Source organism: Elephas maximus, chromosome 11, assembly GCF_024166365.1.
Source record: "Elephas maximus indicus isolate mEleMax1 chromosome 11, mEleMax1 primary haplotype, whole genome shotgun sequence".
Taxonomy (NCBI): Eukaryota; Metazoa; Chordata; class Mammalia; order Proboscidea; family Elephantidae; genus Elephas; species Elephas maximus.
The window spans coordinates 16,654,505-16,671,147 of record NC_064829.1 but is presented as its reverse complement, the minus strand read 5'-3'; the positions used below and the strand labels follow the sequence as shown (position 1 = coordinate 16,671,147).

Below are 16,643 nucleotides of genomic sequence, written 5' to 3'. Positions count from 1 at the left end.
TGCAAAAGTAAGTTGTTTAAAAATATTGTTCTTGAGAACCAAAGAATAAACATAGAATGCACTCATCACTTATTTAGATTAACTTTAACATTAACAGTGCATACATAATTAAACTCACAGTCAAGAGTTAAATAAGTAAATGATTAGCCTGGGGACAGAATGGCCACCATGGACTATATCATCTCAGTTACTGTGTGGTTGGTATAGGATATTGTCTAGTTATTGCATTTTGGCTACATATGTTTCTTAGTTGGTGGTGTGTGGAATACATAATAATAATGATTAAACAATAATAATAATAACAGAAGTATAAATCAGTTGCCTTCTAGTCAATTCCAATTCACGGCAACCCCATGTATACCAGAGTAGAAATGTGCTCCAAAGGGTTTTCAATAGGTAACATTCATTGAGTATTTACCATGCATCAGATCCATTTAATTCTTAGAAGATCTCTATCACATAGATACTATTATTATCCCACTTTTCAGACTGGGGAATTGAGACTTGGAGAGCTTAAATTACCTGCCAATCTAGTAGCTGAAGGTGCTGGGCACTGACTCCAAGTCTGTCTGATCCCAGAAGCCTAGCTATTAACCATCGTGTTATATTCTCTCAGGGAGGTTTCCCTGACCTTACCCAAGTACGACATCAGGATTGTCACTGCAGGGAGGTCCCCTCCCCTCTTGGTTAGATATCTATCTTCTAATAGTACAGGATTTCTTTAACTCAGAACTTTATAAGAAAAGAGAGCTATATACTTTACTACCAATTAAATGTACTTTGTACACATGAACATCTATTTAAGAAAGAAAATATTAATATTCAAGCATACCCGTGGTGTTTCTTTGTACTACTAACAACTCCCCCGGCATGGCATCGGTGAACCCTGATCTAGGAGATAACGGGGAAAGGATGGGAAGCTATCTATATTAAGAAAGTATATAATAATATAAAATTTTAAATGATCTTTAAAACCACGCTGTTAATTAATTATTATTTTCCCCATGTCCTAAATGAGGAATCTGGGACACAGAGTATGCCCACATCATGTGGTAAGGATGCAGCAATGCTGGGGCTTTAGACAACTCTGCAAGCCTGGAGGGAAATGGCTTCCCAGCTAGAAGACCTGGGCATATCTCTCCTTGGTGGTTGGGGTGAATGCCACTGTCGGGAAATATCAGGATTGGGCCTGACAGAAAAGGGCAGCTTGAACAGGAGGAGCCACATAAGGCCGGCCATCAAGGTGGGGACAGACCATGGAGGGGAGGATCAGATGTTGAGTGTGAGTCAATGCTGGGTAGAGAAAATGAGAGGCAGGAGAGGTGGGTCAGAAGCTTCCAACATAGGCTGCAGTGGTGGGTAATATCCCTATAAAGGAGCCAGAATAGGTGGCAGGATCTCTGGCCTGCCCATTTGGAGCCTTGGAAGCAGAGTTTCCATTTTGCTTGGGTGGCCTCTTCCTTTGACTCTGCTTTGATCCTTCCCCTCTGACCTGCATTGTTTCTGCTGCTCTGGTTAGAATGGTCCCTTCCTGTAACAAAGCCAACATGTTCCTCAAAGATAGCTTTTCGTTCTGAAGTTAAATCCTCAAAGTGCAGACATTACCCTTCAACTACACAGAATGCATTCCCTGTGGTTATATTTCTCTTGACCTTGCTATTTGAATTCCCAATGGTTTGTTATGGATTAAATTGTGTTCCCCCAAAAGATATGTTGAAGTCCTAACCCCTGTGCCTGTGAATATGACCCTGTTTGGAAATAGGGTCTTCGAAGAAATTATCAGTTAGGTTAACACGAGGTCATGCTGGAGTAGGATGGGTTATAAACCTCATGACTTGTGACTCCATAAAAGAGGAGAAGGGAGACAGAGACAGAGAAACAGAGGAAAGACAGCCATGTAGAGTTGCATCTACAATCCAAGGAGCACAGAGGATTTCTGGGAGCCACCAGAAGCTAGGAGAGAGGCATGGAACCATGCCTTTCTCACAGCCATTAGGAGGAATCAACATGGCCGATACTCTGACCTTGGACTCCCAAGCTCCAGAAACTTGAGACAATAAATTTCTGTTCTTATAAGCCACACATTTTGTGTATTTTGTTCTATGGCAGCCCTAGAAACTAATACATGGTTATCGCCCAACCTTGCTCCCCACAGAAACTGGAGTCATGGTGACTGATGCACCCCTTCCACTCCAGGCTTGAGGGTGTCCACAGCCTTCAGCTCTGCACTGTTCTTGTGGGAGCATGCTCAGTGTCTTCGTTGGTGTTTGCTGGGGTGAGTGCTAGCAGAGAGATCTCTACTGCTCTCCAGATAGCATTTCCTTTTCATTGTTTTCCCCTCTTTCCATACAAACATCTTCTGGATGACTTGTGGGGCTGAGGTTCCAAGCTGTCTTCCTGTATTAAATGCCGCCTGTGACATGCTTCAGGACTACAGTTAGGATCAGGGTGGTTGGTTCCATGAGCCCATCACACACACACAGATCCAGAGCATCCTCATGGTGCAGAGCTTCACACCTGCAAACACATCCAACATAAGGTCTATCACTTCTGATTTAGGCAGGTGTTCAAACACTGTCCTAATATTTTACTGATTATTTTTTCCGATAAAATAATGCAAAGGATTTTGCACTCTCATTTCCATTTTAGCCACTCTTAAAATATTGGCAGTGAAAGTCAAAGACAGTTTAAGAATTGTTGTAGACATCAACTCAATCCTTCGATAATTTGTTCAATAACTCTAAAAGAGACAGTAAATCAAGGATGAAATGAAACAGTAAACAGAGCAAAGCAGATTCACATATGGTAGCAGCTCATCATTTCAAGCTTCAGACAGACAGTGGATCAAAATGTCGAATATAATGAATGGTTCTAGCACGCCCCAGATGAGTTCGTCTCAGATTCTGACTTAGAGCAAGCTTTTTGCGTGATGTATTTAAGTTAAAAAAAAAATCACTGTAGGACAGAGTCCCACTAGGACTTTCACATCTCAGGACACCCTTGGAAGAGAGGTGAGTCGAGTCAGGGCACTCTATTGCGCAGTGTGCCCCACCCTGTGAAAGAGTAAGAAAGGGGTCAACAGCTCTGCCAGTGCGCCCAGTTGGCAGCCCACCCTGAAATCCTCATTTGCCAGCCCCAAACTCTCAGAGACTTATTGTGCTCTTGTTGTTGTTGTTAGTTGTCATTGAGTTGGCTCGACTCATGGTAACCTTATGTATAACAGAATGAAATGTTGCTCAGTTGTGCAATAGCCTCATGGTCATTGCAGCAGCTATTTATCTGTAAAGATTTCACTGGCTAATTTTCAGAAGTAGATCACTAGGCCATTCTTCCTGCTCTATCTTAGTCTGGAATCTCTGCTGAAACCTGTTCATCATGGGTTTGTGGGTGACCCTGCTGGCATTTGAAATACCAGTGACATATCTTCTAGAATCACAGCAACACACGAGCTACTGCAGTAGAACAAACTGAGACAATTCTGCCCGTGGTGTTTCATAACAGCCTCATTAACCAGCAGAGTTCTGTCAAGCCAAGACCCTTTGCTTCACACCTTGTATTAATCATTTTTTCCTAAAGGTCTCCTTGTGTTTAGGTTTTATTTTCCCACCTCAGCCTTTCCTATTGGTATTTCTGCCTGTGGTTTCCATTCTGTTTCCCTTGACATTATTTCACTGTGCTATGCGATCCAAGTTAGCCACTACCCTCTCTGATTCCGGAGTCTCCAAGTGTTCTCCTTGTCCCTTTTCTAAGACTTTGTTCTGAAACAGTATATCCCCATAAGCTGCAAGTTTGAAACACTATTCTGACATTCCTTGTTTAAGTGATTGAAGGGGAGGAATGCCACTTACCTCTTACCCTCTTGCTGTGCCTTTAGTTTAGAGTCAGGAGGTAAAGCCACCTGTCCTCCACTCTATTATCAATATATTTAGACAAGGCTAATTTCTCTACTATATTGGAACATTACCTACTGGGTTTTCCATAGCCTTTGGTGCCGCTATCACATCACCTAAATTTAGTTGTAGGCATGTGCCTGTGAAGAACCTTGTTTGAGTGACCAGATTTTTTGTGTCTTCTGTTGGTGACAATAGCTTTGTGAGCACCATGAACACCATCTGGCAATGTGGCACAGCCCCTTTACTGCCTAAGATAGTTCCTTATGTGTGATCAGTAGGGTCTAATGCCACAGAGACCATATTATAGAAGGGATTTTCCAAGTCTATTTAAAAGCTGACATTAATATATTTAGATGCAATGAAACATGTCTTTCTACTCTCCCTTTTGATCTACACTGGGGTCAGCAAACTATGGGCCTCTGGGTCAAATCCAGTGTATTACCTTTTTGTATAAATAAAGCTTTATTGCAACGTAGCCACACTCATTTGCTTACACATTATCTACGGCCGCTTTCACAATGTTGTTGTGAGGTGCTGTAGAGTTGGTTCCAACTCATAGTGACCCTACACACAACAGAATGAAACACTGTCCAGTCCTGTATCATCCTCCCAATTGTTGTTATGCTTGTGCCCATTGTTGCAGCCACTGTGTCACTTCATCTCATTGAGGGTCTTCCTTTTTTTTGCTGATCATCTACATTACCAAGCATGATGTCCTTCCATATGGACTGGGCCCTCCTGATAACATGTCCAAAATATGTGAGACGAAGTCTCACCATCCTAGCTTCTAAGGAGCATTCTAGCTGTACTTCTTCCAAGACAGATCTGTTCATTCTTCTGGCAGTCCATGGTATAGTCAGTATTATTTGCCAATGCCATAATTCAAAGGCATCATCAATCCTTCTTCATTTTCTTTATTCATTGTCCACCTTTCACATGCAATATGATACGATTGAAAACACCATGGCTTGGGTCAGGCACACCTGAGTCCTTAAAGTGACATCTTTGCTTTTTAACATATTAAAGAGGTCTTTTGCGGCTTTCGCAGTACAAAGACAGAATTGAGTAGTTGAAACAGAGACCTTAGTGGCCCACAGCACCTAAAATAGTTACTATCTGGCTCTTTTCATAAAAAAGTTGGCTAACTCTTCAACTATATCATTGATTCTGAAGTTTGTTCCATTGTGAACACAAGGACTCCCTCAATGTTTTTGAATGCTTTCAGAGGATGTGATCTTTGCTTCCATGTTTTTTTTTAATAATATTTATTGTGCTTTAAGTGAAAGTTTACAAATCAAGTCAGTCTCTCACATATAAGCTTATATACACCTTACTCCATACTCCCACTTACTCTCCCCCTAATGAGTCAGCCCGCTCCCTCCTTCCAGTTGCTCCTTTTGTGACAATTTTGCCAGTTTCTAACCCTCTCTACCCTCCTATCTCCCCTCCAGACAGGAGATGCCAACACAGTCTCAAGCGCCCACCTGATACAAGTAGCTCACTCTTCGTCAGCATCTCTCTCCAACCCATTGTCCAGTCCCTTCCATGTCTGATGAGTTGTCTTCGGGAATGGTTCCTGTCCTGGGCCAACAGAAGGTTTGGGGACCATGACCACCGGGATTCCTCTAGTCTCAGTCAGACCATTAACTCTGGTCTTTTTATGAGAATTTGGGGTCTGCTTATCCCACTGGTCTCCTGCTCCCTCAAGGGTTCTCTGTTGTGCTCCCTGTCAGGGCAGTCATCGGTTGTGGCCGGGCACCATCTAGTTCTTCTGGTCTCAGTATGATGTAAGTCTCTGGTTCATGTGGCCCTTACTGTCTCTTGGGCTCATAGTTATCGTGTGACCTTGGTGTTTTCATTCTCCTTTGATCCAAGTGGGTTGAGACCAATTGATGCATATTAGATGGCCGCTTGTTAGCATTTAAGACCCCAGATGCCACTCTTCAAAGTGGGATGCAGAATGTTTTCATAATAGAATTATTTTGCCAATTGACTTAGAAGTCCCCTTAAGCCATAGTCCCCAAACCCCCACCCTTGTTCCGCTGACCTTTGAAGCATTCATTTTATCGAGTAATCGTCTTTGCTTTTGGTCCAGTCCAGTTGAGCTGACCTTCTGTGTATTGAGTATTGTCCTTCTCTTCACCTAAAGTAGTTCTTATCTACTAACTAATCAGTAAATAACCCTCTCCCACCCTCCCTCCCTCCCTCCCTCGTAACCACAAAAGTATGTGTTCTTCTCAGTTTATACTATTTCTCAAGATCTTATAATAGTGGTCTTCTACAATATTTGTCCTTTTGCCTGTGACTAATTTCACTCAGCATAATGCCTTCCAGGTTCCTCCATGTTATGAAATGTTTCACAGATTCGTCACTGTTCTTTATCGATGCATAGTATTCCATTGTGTGAATATACCACAATTTATTTAACCATTCATCCGTTGACGGACACCTTGGTTGCTTCCAGCTTTTTGCTATTGTAAACAGAGCTGCAATAAACATGGGTGTGCCTATATCTGTTCATGTGAAGGCTCTTATTTCTCTAGGGTATATTCCGAGGAGTGGGATTTCTGGGTTGTGTGGTAGTTCTATTTCTAACTTTTTAAGAAAACGCCAGATAGATTTCCAAAGTGGTTGTACCATTTTACATTCCCAACAGTGTATAAGAGTTTCAATCTCTCCGCAGCCTCTCCAGCATTTATTATTTTGTGTTTTTAGATTAATGCCAGCCTTGTTGGAGTGAGATGGAATCTCATCGTAGATTTAATTTGTGTTTCTCTAATGGCTAATGATCGAGAGCATTTTCTCATGTATCTGTTAGCAGCCTTAATGTCTTCTTTAGTGAAGTGCGTGTTCATATTCTTTGTCCACTTTTTGATTAGGTCGTTTGTCTCTTTGTGGTTGAGCTTTAACAGAATCATATAGATTTTAGAGATCAGGTGCTGGTCGGAGATGTCATAGCTGAAAATTCTTTCCCAATCTGTAGGTGGTCTTTTTACTCTTTTGGTGAAGTCTTTAGATGAGCATAGGTGTTTGATTTTTAGGAGCTCCCAGTTATCTGGTTTCTCTTCACCATTTTTAGTAATGTTTTGTATTCCGTTTATGCCTTGTATTAGGGCTCCTAACGTTGTCCCTATTTTTTCTTCCATGATCTTTATCATTTTAGTCTTTATGTTTAGGTCTTTGATCCACTTGGAGTTAGTTTTTGTGCATGGTGTGAGGTATGTGTCCTGTTTCATTTTTTTGCAAATGGATATCCAGTTATGCCAGCACCATGTGTTAAAAAGACTATCTTTTCCCCAATTAACTGCCACTGGGCCTTTGTCAAATATCAGCTGCTCATATGTGGATGGATTTATATCTGAGTTCTCAATTCTGTTCATTGGTCTCTGTGCCTATTGTTGTACCAGTACCAGGCTGTTTTGACTACTGTGGCTGTATAATATGTTCTAAAATCAGGTAAAGTGAGGCCTCCCACTTTTCTTCTTCTTTTTCAGTAATGCGTTACTTATCCGGGTCTTCTTTTCCTTCCATATGAAGTTGGTGATTTGTTTCTCCATCACATTAAAAAATGTCATTGGAATTTGGATCGGAAGTGCATTGTATGTATAGATGGCTTTTGGTAGAATAGACATTTTTACTATGTTAAGTCTTCCTATCCATGAGCAGGGTATGTTTTTCCACTTAAGTACGTCCTATTTAGTTTCTTGCAGTAGTACTTTGTAGTTTTCTTTGTATAGGTCTTTTACATGTTTGGTAAGATTTATTCCGAAGTATTTTATCTTCTTGGGGGCTACTGTGAATGGTATTGATTTGGTGATTTCCTGTTCGATGTTGTTTTTGTTGATGTAGAGGAATCCAAGTGATTTTTGTATGTTTATCTTATAACCTGAGACTCTGACAAACTCTTCTATTAGTTTCAGTAGTTTTCTGGAGGATTCCTTAGGGTTTTCTGTGTATAAGATCATGTCATCTGCAAATAGAGATACTTTTACTTCCTCCTTGCCAATCCGGATGTCCTTTATTTCTTTGTCTAGCCTAATTGCTCTGGCTAGGACCTCTAGCACAATGTTGAATAAGAGCTTTGATAAAGGGTATCCTTGTCTGGTTCCTGTTCTCAAGGGAAATGCTTTCAGGCTCTCTCCATTTAGAGTGATGTTGGCTCTTGGCTTTGTATAGATGCCCTTTATTATGTTGAGGAATTTTCCTGCAATTCCTATTTTGCTGAGAGTTTTTATCATAAATGGGTGTTGGACTTTGTCAAATACCTTTTCTGCATCAATTGATAAGATCCTGTGGTTTTTGTCTTTTGTTTTATTTATATGGTGGATTACATTAATGGTTTTTCTAATATTAAACCAGCCTTGCATGAAGAAAAAAAACTTTTTTTTTTTTCTTTATACCTGGTATAAATCCCACTTGGTCGTGGTGGATTATTTTTTTGATATGTTGTTGAATTCTATTGGCTAGAAATTTGTTGAGGATTTTTGCATCTATGTTCATGAGGGATATAGGTCTGTAATTTTCTTTTTTTGTGATGTCTTTACCTGGTTTTGGTATCAAGGATATGGTGGCTTCATAGAATGAGTTAGGCAGTATTCCGTCATTTTCTGTGCTTTGAAATACCTTCAGTAGTAGCGGTGTTAACTCTTCTCTTAAAGTTTGGTAGACTCTGCAGTAAAGCTGTCCGGGCCAGGGCTTTTTGTTGTTGGGAGTTTTTGATTACTGTTTCAATCTCTTTTTTTTGTTATAGGTCTATTTAGTTGTTCTACTTCTGATTGTGTTAGTTTAGGTAGGTAGTGTTTTTCTAGGAATTCATCCATCTCTTCTAGGTTTGCAAATTTGTTAGAGTACAATTTTTCGTAATAATCTGATATGATTCTTTTAATTTCAGTTGGGTCTGTTGTGATGTGGCCCATCTTGTTTCTTATTTGGGTTATTTGTTTCCTTTCATGTATTTCTTGAGTCAGTCTGGCCAATGGTTTATCAATTTTGTTAATTTTTTCAAAGAACCAGCTTTTGGCTTTGTTAATTCTTTCAATTGTTTTTCTGTTCTTAGTTCAGCTCTAGTTTTTATCATTTGTTTCCTTCTGGTGCCTGATGGATTCTTTTGTTGCTCACTTTCTATTTGTTCAAGTTGTAGGGACAGTTTTCTATTTTGGCTCTTTCTTCTTTTTGTATGTGTGCATTTATCGATAGAAATTGACCTCTGAGCACTGCTTTTGCTGTGTCCCAGAGGTTTTGATAGGAAGTGTTTTCATTCTCGTTGCATTCTATGAATTTCTTTATTCCCTCCTTAATGTCTTCTATAACCCAGTCTTTTTTCAGTAGGGTATTTTTCAGTTTCCAAGTATTTGATTTCTTTTCCCTAATTTTTCTGTTATTGATTTCCGTTTTTATGGCCTTGTGGTGTGAGAAAATGCTTTGTAATATTTCGATGTTTTGGACTCTGCACAGGTTTGTTTTATGACCTAATATGCGGTCTATTCTAGAGAATGTTCCATGTGCCCTAGAAAAAAAAGTATACTTTGCAGCAGTTGGATGGAGTGTTCTGTATAAGTCTATGAGGTCTAGTTGGTTGATTGTAGCAATTAGGTCTTCCGTGTCTCTGTTGAACTTCTTACTGGAAGTCCTGTCCTTCTCCGAAAGTGGTGTGTTGAAGTCTCCTGCTATAATTGTGGAGGTGTCTATCTCACTTTTCAGTTCTGTTAAAGTTTGTTTTATGTATCTTGCAGCCCTGTCATTGGGTGCATAAGTATTTAATATGGTTATATCTTCCTGGTCAATTGTCGCTTTAATCATTACGTAGTGTCCTTCTTTATCCTTTGTGGTGGATTTAAGTCTAAAGTCTATTTTGTCAGAAATTAATATTGCTACTCCTCTTCTTTTTTGCTTATTGTTTCCTTGATATATTTTTTTCCATCCTTTGAGTTTTAGTTTGTTTGTGTCTCTAAGTCTAAGGTGTGTCTGTTGTAGGCAACATATAGACGGATCGTGTTTCTTTATCCAGTCTGAGACTCTCTGTCTCTTTATTGGTGCATTTAGTCCATTTACATTCAGTGTAGTGATAGATAAGTAGGTGTTTTTTTTTTTTTTTTTATTAATGTGATCTCTTACATATTGACATCAATGATTCCCTGTTTTAAGCGTTTTTTTCTTTTTAAAATTAATCTTAATTTGTTTTTGTGATTCCCCTATTTGAGTTGATATCAGGATGTTCTGTTCTGTGACCTTGTGTTGTGCTGGTATCTGATATTATTGGTTTTCTGACCAAACAATTTCCTTTAGTATTTCTTGTAGCTTTGGTTTTTGCAAATTCTCTAAGCTTGTGTTAATCTGTAAATGTTTTAATTTCACCTTCATTTTTTAGAGAGAGTTTTGCTGAATATCTGATCCTTGGCTGGCAGTTTTTCTCCTTCAGTGCTCTATATATGTCATCCCATTGCCTTCTTGACTGCATGGTTTCTGCTGAGTAGTCTGAACTTATTCTTATTGATTCTCCTTTGTAGGAGACCTTTCTTTTATCCCTGGCTGCTTTTAAAATTTTCTCTTTATCTTTGGTTTTGGCAAATTTGACGATAATATGTCTTGGTGATTTTCTTTTTGGATCAATCTTAAATGGGGTTCGATGAGCATCTTGGATAGATATCCTTTCGTCTTTCATGATGTCAGGGAAGTTTTCTGCCAACAGATCTTCAACTATTCTCTCAGTATTTTCCGTTATCCCTCCCTGTTCTGGGACTCCAATCACACACAAGTTATTCTTCTTGATAGAGTCCAACATGATTCTTAGGGTTTCTTCATTTTTTAAAATTCTTTTATCTGATTTTTTTCAGTTATATTGGTGTTAATTCCCTTGTCTTCCACATCCCCCACTCTGCATTCCGATTGCTCGAGTCTGCTCCTCTGACTTCCTACTGCATTGTCTAATTCTGTAATTTTATTGTTAATCTTTTGGATTTCTGAATGCTGTCTCTCTATGGATTCTTGCAGCTTATTAATTTTTCCACTATGTTCTTGAATAATCTTTTTGATTTCTTCAACGGCTTTATCAGTCTGTTCCTTGGCTTTTTCTGTAGATTGCCTTATTCATTTCTGAGGTCATCCCTGCTGTCTTGAAGCATTCTGTGCATTAGTTTCTTGTATTCTGCATCTGGCAATTCCAAGATTGTATATTCATTTGGGAAAGATTTTGATTCTTTAAATTGGGGAGTTGTAGAAGCAATCATGGTCTGCTTCTTTATGTGGTTTGATATCGACTGCTCTCTCCGAGCCATCACTAAGATATTGTAGTGATTTATTCTATTTTTGCTCACTGCGTCTTATCTTCTTTTGTTTTCTTTCAATATATGTAGATAGGCTACTAGGTCACGCTGTCTTGACTGTTGTAGCCCTTGAGTCACTTATGTCCTATTATCAGCTGGTTTGTGCTGTTACCAGATATATAAGCCTAAGAGTCCATTCACTATTCTTGAGTAGAATCTGATTTTGGGTCATCAAGTGTGTGGTGCAGACTGTCACCTATCCACCTAGAGAAATAGTGGTGATAGTTGTGTGCACCAGATTCTAGCAGCAGCAGGGTTTCACACTCCGGGGGGGGGGGGGGGGCAGGATGCTGACAGGCTTCCCCCAAGTGCCACTAAGGTAGGTGTGTCTCTATTCCTAAAGCACTTTGGTGGGTGGGCTCTGCAGCTGTACCTTAGGCCCCCAATGCAAGTACCTCTACAGATTGGTAGGTGTCACCCTCCTTAGACCCCTAAGAGAGGAGGCTAGGTGGTCTGGGGGGAGCTTCAGCCCTCAGTTCCCTGTTGTGGGTCAATGAGGGCTCTGTTGAATACTCAGAGGTGTCAGACCTGGGAAACTTGTCTTTCCAGTAATCCGCTAAAACAATTACAGTCAGATCCCTATCAGAAATGCCTTTGCATTATAATAGCCACCTTTTTTCCCTGTAGGGATGGAAGCCCAAGACTGTGGGTCACATATGTTTGGCTGGAGTTGGTTCTGTGTTTTTAGTCCATTAGGGAAGGATTTTTGGTCCCTGGGTTTTTTGTAGCTGCTTCCCTCAGGCCAGAAGAATGGGTTAGGAAAAGATAAAAAAAAAAAAAAAAAAAAAGCAAAGAAAAACCACAGCACACTTGTCTTTCTGGCTCAGGAAATTCCAATGTTAATGAAGCCACCTGGGAAGGGGAGGGGAGGGTTCAGATAAACAGGAGAGAGTAGCACCCCAGAATATAGACAAAGTTTCTTATCTTGCTTGGGATGACTGTTTTATCTGAGGTTCCTGAGGGGCGCATCGACTGTGTGCACTGGCTGGGTAGAGATTGCCCCGGAGGGTCAGGCCCATGTCCCGTGCTTGCGCTGTCTCAGAAGCTGTGGTCAGTTCCTCCGCTCCCAGTCCAAAGCTCAATGCCAAGGTTCCCCGACTGGGACGCCGCACTCCAGACTCCAAAACCAGTCGATGCCTCCCGGTGACTTCTCCTCCTGTCAGCCACATTGCTGCGCTGCCTGTGTGCACTGGCTGGGCTTCCCCCGAGGTCACTTCTGGGGGTTAGGGCTGCATCCCATGTTTGCGCCGTCTCAGGATGCCCTACTCAGCTCCCCTGAGCCCAATCCAAAGCCTGGTGCCAAGGTTTCCTGACCGGGACGCTGGCTCCAGGCTCTGAAAACAGTCGCTGCTTCCCCATGGTTGTTTGTTCTCCGTCTCTGTCACTTGGGTCAACTCTTTATATCTGTGTTTGATGGTCAGGGTTCATAGATTGTCATGTATGTGATCGATTCACTTGTTTTTCCAAGTCTTTGTTGCAAGAGGGATCCGAGGTAGCTTCTACCTAGTCAGCCATCTTGGCCCCGCCTGCTTCCATGTCATTTTGATGATAAGGTGGTCATAGAGAAGACTGATATGTCACAAAGAGACAGAGAATTCCAATTATCACAGTGGTGGCTTCAGGAAAGAAGCTAATCAAGCTCTTCTTCAAGCTTTTCTTTTTGTGTAATATCTAAGGTTAATAATCACAATGTCCTAGAACTGATACTCTAAGCTCTGTATGGAGTAGAGTTTTTTTCCCCACTGTCTATTTGATGAGATTTGCCTACCATCTATAAGTTTATTGTTCTTTCCTTTCTTGCTTTCTTTTGGATCTCTTTTTTTCTCCTTCCATTTTTCCCTGTACTAGTTGGGAAGTTATGCAGTGTATTTTTATAGTGCGTACTTGCTAAATTCTGAAATTAATCCATGTCTTTGCACTCTCCCTGTACAAGGTTCTTAGAATATTTTAATTCTGTTTACTTCTCTCCCTACATTTTTGTCATGTACTTTAATTCTCTCTCTTTTTTATAAGGCATTTTATTATTGTTTAATACAGTCAACGTTTGTGTAGTTTTATCCACATATTTGTCCAGTTTCACCTTTTCTATCTTTCAGTTTAGACCTTTCATCTGAGAATCATATTTCTTCAACCATTGTACTTCTTTTTGAATTTCCTTTGGCTAGGGTATGTTGGTGGTTATTGGAAAACACCATTAGTCTTAGTTATCTAATAATGCCTTTGCTTTGTTTCTGCTATTGAACGTGATCATCTTGCCAGGCATATAATTCTAGGTTGACTGTTGTCTTCATTGCCGCTTTTGAAAAATCAGCTGTTCATTTTTTATCCCTGTAAGTGATACATCTTTTATCAGTGGTTATTTTATGATTTTTTTCTTTGTCTTTCTTGTTCTTCACTTTCATTATGATGTGGTTTCATGTTTTCTTTTTATTTATCAGGCTTGGTTGTGATTCACTAGCTTCTTGAATGTGTGGATTGATTTTATTTTTTTATCACTTCTGGAAAATTCTCATCACTTATATGATTGCCTTACCCCTTTCTCTCAATTTTTTCTGCAACTTCAGTTCCACGTTTCTTAGATTTTTCTCACTCTATGATATGTCTTAACCCCTTTTTTAGTATCTTTTCATTGCCTTTTCTCTCTATGTTGAATTCTGGAAAATTTCTTCAGGTTTATCTTCTAGCTCATTAGTTTCTCCTCAACTAAGTCTTGATCAGTTAGAAAACACTTATTGAATTTTTAATTTCAATTGTTATATTCTTAATTTCTACTTGGTTTTTATTCCAATCTTCTAGGTCTTTCTTCCTAATCTTTTCCTCAAAACTATTTTCAATCCTTTTGTTTTTCCTATTTCATTTAACATATTAAATTTGCTTATTTTATATCCTGTGTCTGATAATTTCAATATATGATGTCTTACTTCAGTTTTGCTATTTGTTGCTTCTTTTGTTCTTGATCATAAACCTTGTTTCCTTTTAAGTTTTGTGGCTTTTGACTGCAGAGCTTTAAGAACTTCAAGACTTAAGTTTAAGAAGACAAGGAGATTCCACCAGAAAAGGCTGCATTTGCTTCTGCTGGTTCCTGGGTGTCTTATCTAGCTGGGACTGCTCTAAACTAATTTATAGGATTAAAGCTTTAGACTCCGTGTGCGACGTAAATTTTGTCTGCACGTTTGCTTGAGGCCTGGCATGCTGTTATGGATTTTAGGTGGAATTGTATTTTATTTACTCAGCTCCAGCCTACAAGACAGGACATTTTCCTAGCTGTATCCTGGGGATGGGGAGGTGGGTGTATTTCCAGTTCACCCTTATCCAGGGAGTCAGCCATTTGGATGTAGTTGAGTTTCTCTGCAGGGCAGGGGTGCAGATTCTCACATTGGGCAGGATGTAGGTTTTGTTGCCCTTCCCTCATGCCCTAAAAAGCTATGGGAATTTAAGCTCAGGTTCATCTAGGTTCGGCAAATGCCTGCTTTATTGCTCCCTTTTCCTCTTTGAATTTCCATTTGCCAGGTCAGAGATGCACCGAAAACAATTTTTTAAAATACGGTACCCATAGGTTTTATTTGTTTTAAGTGGGGACATTGCTCAGATTTTACCATGGAGCTTGAGACAAAAGCCTAGAATTGAGACTTTATGCAAATATCAACTCACATCCCTAGCTTTTAAGTGACTTCCCAAGTGTATAACTATAAATAGAATCTAAATGTGAACTTTTTGGGTAACATTTTATAAATTAGGATTAAATAAAATGTTCATTTCTGATTTTTTTCCTGATTATAATGATATGACATGCTCACTGTTATAAACACTTTGAATGAAATGGAAATGTATCAAGAAGAAAGTTAATATCACCACTAATCCCACCACCCAGAAGTAGGCACTACTCATATTTTGTTATGTCTATTTTTGCCTGGTTTTTGGTACGCTGTCTATTTTTAAGTAGTTGAAAGCACATCATTTCATGTAGATTTATTTAATTGGAAGATGGTTGTTCTCTTCTGAGATGGGAGTCACAGGGTAGCATTATTTCTCTCCCTTTCTATTCTGAGGACATAGAAGATCAGTTTACTACGTGTAAGGTATATGACATTAGTCAGTGTAATTTATCCTGGTTGGTCTAATAAAAAGAATCTACTTAGAAAACCATGAAACAGTGGGTAGTAATTGAAGAAAGAGTACTAACAGGTAAAATGTTTAGCTATAAAGAACTAAGACCATTTAGAAATGACACTGCCATCATTAAATGCTGCTGTAGGCTGTATTTGAGCCCCATCTAACAGAAAGGGGAGTATGTTGAAATTAGGACTAGGATTAGAAGAATAACTCGTGTTTTACAAACAAAAATGTTATCAGTATACTAACCCAATTACAGTGGCAGAAGTTTCACATTAGTTCAGACATCTGTGGTCCCATCTCTGGGACAGTGACGGAGCTAAATACACCTTAGGCCCCAGAATCGCAAAGGCCTGAACGTAGCTATCTTGACTTTCATAGATGAGATATGGTAGATAGGGGCTTTTTATCCAAATTACTAAAATCTCTGAAAAATGACAGAAACCTTCAATTGATCAGAAATATTTTGGTCCATAACCAAGTTATCCTCCCCATTAAAGCCTGGAAGAGAGCTCCCGGAGCAAACACAGGCCCAGTTCCCTGGTGGTGGAGGTATAAGAGGTGCAGGGAACTAAGGATGAAGCTTCTCAGGAAAGAACACCAGGTCATAACTCACACCAAGACCAGGTAAGACCCAAACCTATCCAAAGAGGCCTCAGTGAGCACAAAAGTTGAAGAGTCATATTTGGACTCCTGCAACAAGAAGTGTTAGTAGGTTGTGCACTACCCTTTAGCTCTGTAAAGCCAAACTAAGAATAACAGCCGCTGCCCTTTATTTGGGGTAAAGACTTCCTCTATGGGGGGGGGGGGCAGTAAACCAAGTAACAGAAACTAACAAAAAGAATAGGTTCTGGTGTCACAAAGATCTAATTTCAAATGCTACATCAGCAATTTTCTAGCTGTGTGAACTTACAAAAGGTGCTTAACATCTCACCTCTAATATGGTGACGATAATATCTATCACTGAAGGGCTGGTGGGAGGATTAAAATGGTATCTCTAATACAGTGGGTGGTGGTGGAATACACATGGCACAGTGGTGAATGGAAGCTATTCCACTTGACTATGCTAGGACCGACCCTTCCTCATCACTGCCTCTAAAATGCATAACACACAGTTGTTGTTTTATAAATACTCATTGAATGAATGAAGCACTTAGGTACAGAATGAATAAAGTACTTGGGAAGATCGAGGTAGAGTGTGTGCTGCTGTCCAACTGGACTAAACAAAAGCAGTTTCCTGAATACAACCAAATGCTTCGAAGGCCAGCAGGGATGGGGGTCTGGGGACCAGGATTTCAGGGGACATCTAGGTCAA

At 39.9% G+C, this 16,643-nt stretch overlaps 1 long non-coding RNA gene across 1 annotated transcript in view; it reads left to right on the top strand.

The window, feature by feature from the left end:
* Window positions 1–16,643, top strand: part of LOC126085547 (uncharacterized) — a 136,671-nt gene that overhangs the window by 39,567 nt on the left and 80,461 nt on the right. The window contains exons 2-3 of the long non-coding RNA XR_007519303.1: window positions 2,156–2,275; window positions 15,829–15,955. This is a non-coding gene — a long non-coding RNA (uncharacterized LOC126085547). The remainder of the gene's footprint in view (window positions 1–2,155; window positions 2,276–15,828; window positions 15,956–16,643) is intronic.